This window comes from Alexandromys fortis, unplaced genomic scaffold (genome assembly GCF_014885135.2).
Source record: "Alexandromys fortis isolate MF-2015 unplaced genomic scaffold, M_Fortis_MF-2015_v1.1 scaffold_2_26212498_36691700, whole genome shotgun sequence".
Classification (NCBI taxonomy): Eukaryota; Metazoa; Chordata; class Mammalia; order Rodentia; family Cricetidae; genus Alexandromys; species Alexandromys fortis.
The window spans coordinates 4,533,081-4,542,418 of NW_026067931.1; the positions used below are offsets into that span (position 1 = coordinate 4,533,081).

Consider the following 9,338-nt stretch of genomic DNA (forward strand, 5'->3'; position numbering starts at 1 on the left):
TTTTTTTTTTTTTTTTTTTTTTTTTTTTTTTTTTTGTCGTTGTTTTCCTTTGGTTTGGTTTTGATTTGGGGGTTTTTGAGATGGAGTTTCTCTGTATAGCTTTGGAGCCCATTCTGGAACTAACTCTGTAGATTAGGCTGACCTTGAACTCACAGAGATCCACCTGCCTCTGTCCCCCAAGTGCTGGGATTAAAGGCCTGCGCCACTACTGGCCTGCTGCTCAGCCTGCTTTCTTATAGAACTCAGGAGCACCAGGCCAGGAATGGCCTCACTCACAGTAGGCTGTGCCCTCCCCTCAACCACTAATTAAGAAAATGATCTGCAGGCTTTGCCTACAGCCTCATCTTCTGGAGGCATTTTCTTAATTGAGGGTCCCTCTTCTCAGATACCTAGTTGGGTCAAGTTGTCACAAAACTATCCAACATAAGAATTGGGTAGAAAGTAGATGTTTCTCATAATTTGAGGCTCTTTGTTTTGACACAGGGTCTCATCATACAATGCAAGCTCGCCTCAAAAGAAAGCCTCTTGCAGACTTGACTCTGGAGGGGTTCCCAGGTATCCAAGGAGATGTCCCCAGCTTGTTCCTTGGGCAGCTGAGGAGAGGGAGCCTGAACTGGCCTTATCCTATAGCCACACTGATGAACATCTTGCATATCACATAGAACCTTCATCTGGCGATGGATGGAGATAGAGACAGAGACCCACATTGGAGCATCGGGCTGAGCTCCCAAGGTCCAAATGAGGAGCAGAAGGAGGGAGAACATGAGCAATGAAGTCAGGACCTCAAGGGGTGCGCCCACCCACTGAGATGCTGGGGGCTGATCTAATGGGAGCTCACCAAAGCAAGCTGGACTGGGACTGATGGAGCATCATGTGATCAAACCGGACTCTCTGAACGTGGCTGACGCTGACAATGAGGGCTGACTGAGAAACCAAGGACAATGGCACTGGGTTTTGATTCTACTGCATGGACGGGCTTTGTGGGAGCCTAGTCTGTTTGGATGCATACCTTCCTAGACCTGGATGAAAGGGGAGGGAAATGGGAGGAGGTGGAAATTTTTAATAATAATAATAATAATAATAATAATAATAATAATAAAAGAAAGCCTCTTGCCTGAACTTCCCAAGTATTAGGATTTCAAGAGTGGACCACAGTACCCAGTCTACCTCACAAAATTTGAGAAAAATAAAAAGAACACTTTTCTATCTTATTCTATATATTTGTGAGCTATTTGAAATGTAAAAAGAGTAAAATTTGAATTCACAGCTTCTTCATTTAAGCAGTCATTTCTTTTTTTATATTTATTTATTATGTATACAATATTCTGTCTGTATGTTGCAGGCCAGAAGAGGACACCAGACCTCTTTACAGATGGTTGTGAGCCACCATGTGGTTGCCAGGAATTGAACTCAGGACCTTTGGAAGAGCAGGCAGTGCTCTTAACCACTGAGCCATCTCTCCAACCCCAAGCAGTCATTTCTTAAGCTTGGTCCTTTCTTAAAGAGTTAAGGTGTTTTTGTAAATTATTCTTCTAAAACTTTTTAAAAGATTCTGTCTGATTTTTAGTGTTAGTCTCTATTTTTGCATCCTAAAATATATATGCTTAATTTTGCCACTATTTATTTTAAACATGGAAATTGTTGCTTTTAAAATAGCAAGTAAAGAAAATTTCTCTGCGGTTCCTAGGAAATCACAGTGAAGTGACTGGCACCAGCATGGGGAAATAAGGTCGCGAGCGCACGAAAGTTGTTTTAGGGTTCTGAAAAAGAACTTTCTACTGACGACAGCTAACTAACCGCAGACCCCGAAACCATTCAGGCTTGCTTTATTAACACCTCCTAGGTAAGAAGCTCCCAATCCTCGCCAGCATTTGGTTTTCTGATCCTTTCTTTCCATCCCGAGAAGGATTGCTTATTCTATATGTTTCTCGTCAGCACAGCCTGCGAATTTCTCACTTACCTCACAATGAGAGCAGAAAATTCCAGTTGAGTGTGCGGAGCCTTCAAGTTGCGCCATTTGTGAACAGAACAGATGTGAACAGAACAGATGTGGACAAAGCGTTTGTCAGAGCAGCTGCTGGGGCTCGCAGATACAAAGGCTCAGGTCAGGTGACTGTGGGGCTCCAATTCAAAGTGAGCACAGCAGTTTTGATCAATGTGGCCTAACCTAATTGCTACTCCCCCACTCCAGTTAAAACTGTCCTGTGTCTTTGTAGCTTTATTATTATTATTTAGTTGATACCACGCTGGGACATTTGGAAACGAAAAGTAAAGCAAATAATAGTTTTCCTTTTTCTGTTTGTGAATAATTTGTTTCGAGTTAGGTACATTTCTTTAGTCCATTGATTGCTCTGGAAATCAGCAGTCACAGATCGATAAGTCATGTCCAGCTTTATAAACAGCTGCCTGGGGCGAGCCTAGCCTCATCAAATGACAGAGACAGACAGACAGAGAGAGAGAGAGAGAGAGAGAGAGAGAGAGAGAGAGAGAGAGAGAGAGAGAGAGGGGGGGGGGGGGGGGGGGGGGGGGGGNGGGGGGGGGGGGGGGGGGGGGGGGGGGGGGGGGGGGGGGGGGGGGGGGGGAGAGAGGTTTCTTATTTTAGCACGGCATGGTAAAATACGTAGCAAGATAAGCACTTTTGCACCAGAGGGCGCTGTGCCTTCATGGAATGAATACTGTGTTCCAGCGAGAGTCCTTTAGACCACAATATGACTCAGGAAAATACTTTTTTTTCTCTATAAGGAACTGGAAAGCTAAACAGTATCCTCAGAACCCAGGTCTGATTTTAGAAGAGAACTAGAATTCCGGGGAAATTGCAGAAAACCAGAGACTAAATGCTCGAATTCACAATCCACAGCATCTTTTACTGGTCATATTAGAGAGCGTCTCTCACTGTCAGTAAAGGGATCGACAGCGCTACTGGGTCTCAAAGATACCCGGAAGAAAAGGCTACTGGAGGCGCCCATATAACATACCAAAGTGGAGGCCAAGTTCTCAGCTAGCATTTGTTCCAGAGTCCAGGCTCCTCAGCACTTCTCACCCCCATGCCCTGCCCCAAACTCTCCAGCAGCTTCTCTTATAACAGCCAGCCACTGGCTCCGCGCTCTCTTGGCCTCTTGGCCCTCAGCTCCTCTCTTCATCCATTTGTCCTTTCTCCTCTTCCCTCCCTCTTCTCTCCCTCTATAGCTCTCCCCACCTCTCTCCTCTCGTGGCTGGGCTTGTTCTACCATCCATGTTCAATTCCGGCTGCTCTGCCGGATGCCTCTGCCTGTGCTCTCCCTCGGATCGGCAATACAAACCTCCTCAAACGTCGTTTACATCAACGAAAAGGCAGGGATGTCAGGTCTCAAACCTGGGACAGAAGGGTAACTGAGGTGCCCATTTAATAGTAAAGCAAACTTGGCCTCCCGGTTCTCCCAGCATGCCTGAGATCCTGCCTGTTACAGGGTGTGGCTGGCATTCTCTTCCCCACTCCCCTAAACTTCTCCAGTTCAGGGACTAAGATATCTTTCCCCCAGCTGCCCTTTCCTGTATACTCCAACCGTTTTGGTTACTCTTTTGTCTTCCCTTTACTCTCCTGGCTCTCCCTTCTCTCCCCTTCCACTCACGGGGTCCAGCGCAGGGTCATGTTCACTCTGGGTGCCCCCACGTTTCTGTCTCTGACTATGCTACCCCTTTTATCCAAAGTAAAAATTTCTCCCCTTTCATACCTAGAAGCAGTCATGTCCTTTCTTTTTTGTTTCTTTTTTTCATTCCCCCGGTGCCAAAACCCTCAGTATTGGCACATATGGGTTCCCTGCCAAGGAACTTGGGCTCCCCAAACCAAGCGGCTGATTTGGCTCTCCTAAGGTGTGTGTGGATCATTTGCTCTGCTGACTCCTGCCTCCCATCGAATTTGACTCCAAATTCCAGAGTTCACCTTCTCAGCTCCCTCTCCCTTGCATGTGTTCTAACAGTTCCTTTTCCCATGTCATAAGTGTCTCTAACTCCTGGAGACGTTATCCTTCCAAGCCACCCACCTGGGTGTCCCACATCGCTCTGCTCTGCCCTGCGAGAGCCATCTGGGTATCTGCTAAAGACACCGACGCCCTCTTCCCTGGTTCTCTGGTCTCAGTCCCACTCTGCTAGCTCTCAGCTTCCAGTCCCAAGGCTCGCTGCTTCTACACTATTTGGCATCCTCATGTGGTATACTATGACTTGTTCCCTCTCCTCCCCCTAGGAGCTGCCTACAACTGTCCTGCAGCTTCCTTAAAGCCCTTCTGGGCCTCCGTCCTATCTGTCACTCATCTCCCTCCAGGAAATCAGGCAGCTTCCCTACACCCTCAGGACCTCTAGATTTTGGAACCCTCCCTGAGGTGGAGTTCCTGCCTGTTCCTCCTTTTTGCTCCTGGCTACCCTGTTCTTCCAGTCTCAGCTCCCTCTAAGAGCTCAATGGAATCCTCCCTGGGGTGGGGTTCATTTCACAATCCTTCCCCCTTTTCTCCTTGAACTCAATTCCTTCCTCACACTCTGAGATTATTTTAAAGCCTTGTCTTACTGCAGACGACTTGGCCTCAGTACAGATCAATGGCCAAAAATGGGCACCACTGGATTTCCAAATTCTCACAAACCGTAACCACTGCCAGAGCACACATAAAATGATGCCAAATCTCTTACGTTTAAACTAGCTCTGTTCCATACTTCCTCTACTTCCGACTCTTAAAAACCTTTTATCTATAATATCTCTGCATTCTGTTCTCAGGAAAAAAAATCTCTTTAAACAATCCTCTAACTCTATCTCCAGATTTGTAAGTTCGTTGGGTATGATTTTAAAAACCTATAAAAAAATCTGTAACAAAATTTGGCTTTAAACTTATACCAAAAGGTTTATAATTAAAAACCTAGGGCTGAGCAGTGGTGGTTTATGCCTTTAATCCCAGCATGGGGGTGGGGTGGGAACAGAGGCAGGTGAATCTCTGAGGCCACCTTGGTCTACAGAGTAAGTTCCAGGACAGCTGTGGATACATAGAGAAACCATCTCAAAAAGCCAAAGAGAAGAGAGAGAGATCTACATACAGGTAATCTTAATTTGCTACAACATACCTATATATAAGATTCATCTCTTATTAAGAATATAATACATATGTAACAGATTCAATTCCTATTTAAAAATAGAAAAACAAATCTATATTATAGTTATTTTAGATATCAACCACATGGTTGGTAACCATCTTTACTAAGGTTAAGGGGGATATACCATGTGACTTTGCCATGTTAGCATGACCACATGGTATAAGACAATTAAGAGAGCAGCTATATAATTTCTTAGTCCTACTGAGCCCTCTGCTTATTGTTGTATATCCTTTCGTGAATAAGAGGACAACAGCAGGTCTCCAAAATATTTTGGATTGTATGGAATTTTGTATGATGATATAAAAGTTATAAGGTCTGGACCCTGACTGCACCTATACCTGGAGAAGAAACCATCAGAACTGTGGCCTCATCTACACCTAGAAGAGCAACCACCATAGCCTTGGCCCTATCTGCACCTGAGGAGCCACAGAGTGGCATCAGAGACCACCAGAGGCATGGCTCCAGCTGCACCTGGAAGAAGAGCAACCACCTCACCCACAGCCCCCCCCACGCACCAATTGGAGGAAGAGGGACCCCCTGAAGCACAGGCCCCACCTGCACCATTGGAGAAAGAGATGGGCAGCTGACAGTGTAAGAACACATTTCACAATGTAAAGAGTGATATGGCACTAGCAGAAACTAGTTCTACACCACCCAGGGGGCTCCTCAGACTCTGCAACCTAGATGGCTCCAAAGTGGCCTGCACTTCCTTAGCCCAGATGACCCTGCAGAGCCTGGAGAGCAAGCAAAATGACCTCTCTCTCTCTCTCTCTCTCTCTCTCTCTCTCTCTCTCTCTCTCTCTCTCTCTCTCTCTGTCTCCATCAAAGACTCCAGAAGGATATAATATTACCTAGGCAAACAAGAAATAAGCAACTTCCAAACTCTAGAAATGACAGAGACATTTTACTCTCTGGGCACTCACCCAAAGTTCTTCTGTACCGTTGGGGCATCCATCTTCAGCCTACAGGCCTGTAGTATCCAGCAGACTTTTCCATGAAGCCAGGAAATTCCAAAGACAGCTCTGCCTATATTGGCAGTTTGTCAGTCACTTTCTTATGTGTCCTGCAGAATGTCTGGCAGACTCTTTCATGAAGCAGGAACCCCGAAGGACAGTCTCACCTTTAGGCAAATTCAGCAGTCATTTTTCTGCAGGTCCTGCATGTCTAGTTCATCCTTGCCCGGATGGCTAATAAACTCCATAAGGAGCCTCTTCGATGCCCATCTTCCTCTTGAAGTAGATTGGTGCTGCCAAGAGCAGATGTGTCTCACTGTCATGAAAAGTCCTAAATTTTTAAAACATCTAAATGCCATATTCTGAAGGTCTCTGAAAGATTTAAGGACTACCTAACTAACTGAAATATATCTCTATATATCTAGAAAACTTAACTAACATGACTACAAGCTTGACTATTATAGATGAGTATCTATTAACTTATATTTCTTAATTATACACTACATTTTGAATGAGCTACACAAACATAATACCTTAATCAAGATCAGAAATACACATACATATAACACTATTGACTTTAAATTTATATCAATAAATCAAGATCCGGGGGCTAGAGAGATGGCTCAGAGGTTAAGAGCACTGACTGTTCTTCCAGAGGTCCTGAGTTCAATTCCCAGCAACCACATGGTGGCTCACAACCATCTGTAATGGGGTCTGGTGCCCTCTTTATGTCCAGCAAGTATACAAACAGACAGAACACTGTATACATAATAAATAAATAAATTTAAAAGAAAGAAAGAAAGAAAGAAAGGAAGGAAGGAAGGAAGGAAGGAAGGAAGGAAGAAAGAAAGAAAGAAAGAAAGAAAGAAAGAAAGAAAGAAAGAAAGAAAGATCCATACCAATGCAAATCTCTATAACAGGGCTTAGGCCTGAAGGAGAGTATGGGATATCCCAGTGGTGGATAAGGATAATGGGTTGAGAGAAAGCTTTATGAATTATTGTTTGATGAGTCTGTTAGCCCTCTCAACCTTTCTCAAGAATTGTGTGCAGTTGGGGTATGGAGTTTTCAGATGTTGAGGGCTTCAGACACAAGCTCAATGACCCTGGAAGTGAAAGCTGAGCCATTGTCCATTTGGATGCTATGTGGTACACTGAACTGAGAGATGATGTGTTCAAGGAGAACCTGAACCACCACATCTGCTGTTTCCCTGGAGGTAGGGAGTGCCTCTATCCATCCTGTAAAGGTGTCAACAAGAGTTAGGAGATAGGGAACCTTTTTATGAGTGGGTATGTGGGTGAAGTCAATCTGCCAATCTTCATGTGGTTGGTGTCCTCGGAGTTGATGTAAGGGATGGCACATCTGGAGAGTCCCCTGTGGGTTGGCCTTGATACACATCTGGCAGGGAGGAATGGACCTGTAAAATGGGCTCAACAAAGAGGGGCTCTAAGAAGTGGTGCTTGGGGCCTATATGTGGGGTTTGGTGGCTGTCTGAAATGATGAAGAGTGCCTGATCCTGGGGGAAGATAAGGCAATTATTTAAGTAGAACCATCCGTCTTCTGTCTGTGTGTCCCTTGTTAAGAAAAAATAATAAGAGGGGGCAGCTCCACCAGCGCAAAAAAGTCCAATTAGGTCAAATCAAACGGAATCAAAATGCCCATTGTTTTATTAAGTAAGACGCTCTCGGGTGGCCGAGTGCATGGCAGGGAGACAGAAAAGCAGGGAGCACATATAAACCCAGAACCACGTGTTTCTCCTATGGGAGCCCACTTAAATACCCTGTGGGAGTGAACCTGGAATGCTGGGATTTGGAGTCCAGACCAATACAACTCCCAGGCTTGGGGGGCTGGGATGGATGCCAGGGGCTGTGGCTACGCTCCCAATTTCACATCCCTTTATTCAGGAGTTTGTTCCTCTCCTCTAGTTGGTAACAGGACTGATAGAAAGGAGTCAAAACCAAAATACTTCCCATAGATCCAGTGGATCTGGAGGCCAGTCACTGGGCTACTGAGTCAGCCCTGACATTGCCTAAGGTCACTTGGTCCTTGGAGGGCTGATGTCCCTGGAGTGGGTTGTGGCTGCCTCTGGGGAGAGCTGGATGGCCTCAAATAGCTTGGCTAAAGGAGTCTGTTGACAAGGTGAGTGTCATTGGTAGTGAGGAAGCCCTTTCCTTCTAAAGAGCAGAATGGGTACGGGCTATTAAAAAGGCATATTTAGAGTTGGTATAGGTGTCAGCCCATTGACCTTTACCTATTTGGAGTGGTCTAGTCAAGGCGATTAATTTGGTCTTTGTGAAGAGGTCTCCACCAGCAGATGGGTGGCTTCCACCATTATAGTGGAGGTGACTGGCAGTGTCCTGATCTGTCTATAAGAGAGCTCCCATCAGCAAAGAGGGTGAATTGGGGGATTGTGAGGTCTAGGAGACCAGGCCAGGGTGGTGAGCATAAGGCCTCCACAGCCTCTGGGCGAGAGTGAGAGCAGGTATCAGAGGTGGTAGGGACAGGAAGGAGGGTTGCAAGGTTTAGGGCAGGGCTGTAGGTCAAAGTAATTTGGGTTTATTTCTAGAAACAGTAAATGAAAGATCTGGAGCCATGAGGGCCCAAGGAGGGAAAGAGAAGAATGACTCAGAAGGTCCAAGAGGTGATGGGTGGAATATGCAGTGATTGACCGAAACTTGGTGGGGGAGGGGGGCAGACTCCATACCCAGGAGTAGTTGGCTAATACAAAATGAATTCCATGTTTTTATACGTGGGCTTTGTTTTGTTGTGAATTGTTTTAGCTTTTTATTTATTTGGCATTTCTGATTTATTGTTTCGTCTTTTTTTTTTAATAGAAAGAGAATGGGAAGCTCAGTGGGTAGGGAGGTGGGACCTGAGATGAGTTGGAGTAGGGTAAGATCGATAATACACTGTATGAAAAATATTTAATAACAACAATAATAAAAAACCTCTTCCACCCCACTAAATTAATATCACTTTCCTAAAACTCCCAAAACTATGCTACATTTACCATCCAAGATGGCATCAAGGGGCCAGCACTCAGCGCTGCCTAGCACACAGCTGACACAATCTACAGAATAAAGAACTAAGCCTTCTTCACTTGCAGTCAGCCAAAAGCACTTAAGATCGTCCACCATTATACTAGTCCTAAACAAAGGGCAACAAGCCTAAAGCTCAGGATCCTAGAGAAACTAAGTAATAAGGTGAGCCCAAAGAAAAACGTATATAGACCCACCTGGAAATTGGAATCAGACAAAAATTTGGGAGGGGGGGGG

At 45.3% G+C, this 9,338-nt stretch overlaps 1 protein-coding gene across 2 annotated transcripts in view; it reads right to left on the reverse strand.

Moving 5' to 3' along the window:
• Gja10 (gap junction protein alpha 10) overlaps positions 1-2,196 on the reverse strand; it is a 20,676-nt gene extending 18,480 nt beyond the window's left edge. For both annotated transcript variants that reach the window (XM_050145523.1, XM_050145521.1), the window contains exon 1: positions 1,961-2,196. The gene's annotated coding sequence lies outside the window, so the exon portion shown is untranslated. The remainder of the gene's footprint in view (positions 1-1,960) is intronic.
• Between the last annotated feature and the right edge of the window lie 7,142 nt (positions 2,197-9,338).